Source organism: Phytophthora infestans, genomic scaffold (genome assembly GCF_000142945.1).
Source record: "Phytophthora infestans T30-4 supercont1.110 genomic scaffold, whole genome shotgun sequence".
Taxonomy (NCBI): domain Eukaryota; phylum Oomycota; class Peronosporomycetes; order Peronosporales; family Peronosporaceae; genus Phytophthora; species Phytophthora infestans.
The window spans coordinates 239,411-240,915 of NW_003303649.1; positions in this window are offsets into that span (position 1 = coordinate 239,411).

Sequence of the window (1,505 nt, forward strand, 5' to 3'; positions counted from 1 at the left end):
CTCCTTCTCTGGACCCGTGAGGTCGAGATGGCCATGGGATCGGCCCTGCTCCAGTTTGAGCATCAGCGCGTGGCGCTGGCTATCTCCAGGCTTGGAGGTCGCGCTCGCGAATGGGCACTAACGTGCGGCACGTCTGTTGACGCTGCATTTCCCACTTGGGATCAGCTGAAGCAACAGCTTTCGCGCGTGTTCGCGCCGCCTAATCAGGCGTACCGTGTCCGGTCAAAGTTCCTTGCTACCCGCCAGGGTAAGAAGGATTTATTGGACTATGTCCAAGAGTTGAGAACTCTTATCGCCGGAATGGCGGCGGACCCTCTTCCGGAAGTGGTCAGCGTGACCGTGTTCATGGAGGGACTTCGTGTGAGCGCAGCTCGAACGGAAGTGTTCCGTGTACACCCTAACGCTTTTGAAGAGGCGGTGGATGTGGCATTGAATGCCGAGCACAACTTCAGGTCGGCGCGACCTGGTTGGAGCGCTGGTAGCGCAAGCTCTTCGAGCGGTCCAGAGCCGATGGACCTCAGCTATGCTGAAGATGAAGAAGCGGAGCTTCTTGCTGCGGAGCAGCGCGCCGGCATCCGCCTATGCTTTGTGTGCAATAGCACTAAGCACTTGAGGGCCTATTGCCCTCTGCGCAAGAAGCGCGAGGCTCCGGCGAGCCAACCCTCCAGGTCATCGCCGGGAAACGGCAACTCCCAGTAGGCGCGGGGCGGCCTACTGGGGAAGAACTGAGTTCTGTTGTGCCTCGAAGAGGTAGAGGGCAACGGGGCTCAGCCCCGAAGAGAGCTGAGCTCTCTTACGAGACGAGTGTGTGCAAGCCGGGTTGCTGGTCGTTCAAGCGAACGTGAAGGGCTTTGCAAAGCCATGGAGAGTCTTGATTGACTCGGGAGCCTCGGTCAACTACGCCCGTCGCTCCACCCTGGAAGGGAGTCAGCTGTATGCTGAGGCACTGGAAGTGCCAACGAGAGATACGATCTCTGTCCGTCTCGCGACGGGGACACTGGTAACAGTGTCGAAGGTCTCTGTCGACCTTGGAGTGAAGTTTGAGAACTTCGATAGCGTGGAACGCTGTTTGGTCTTAGACCTGGATGCGAGGTATGACCTCATCCTTGGCATGGCATGGCTGGAACGTCATAAGCCATGGATCGACTGGAAGTCGAAAACGCTGGGTGCGTCGCACCCTGCTCCTAGTGGAGCTTTGGTGAGTCATGAGCCCACCTCTGCTAGGAAGCAGAAGCGCTTTTGGCGCGAGCACGAGGCCGAGGCGGCCGTAGTGCTGGACATTGGTATGTCCGAAATGGTTAGCCAACGAGGTTGCTGTTTGCCCTGAGGGCGTACGTGGTGCGGCACGTTATCCGGCGGAGCGTTGCAGGTGCAGGCAATTGACCAACTGCTTGGTCCCTGGTGAGAACGAAGCGCGGAGTGGCCGCGTAATCCACTGAGTGGTAAGAATTCTGGTCGATGACTAACCCTTGCGTGAACCAGAGGTCGCGGTCGACTGCAAGTCG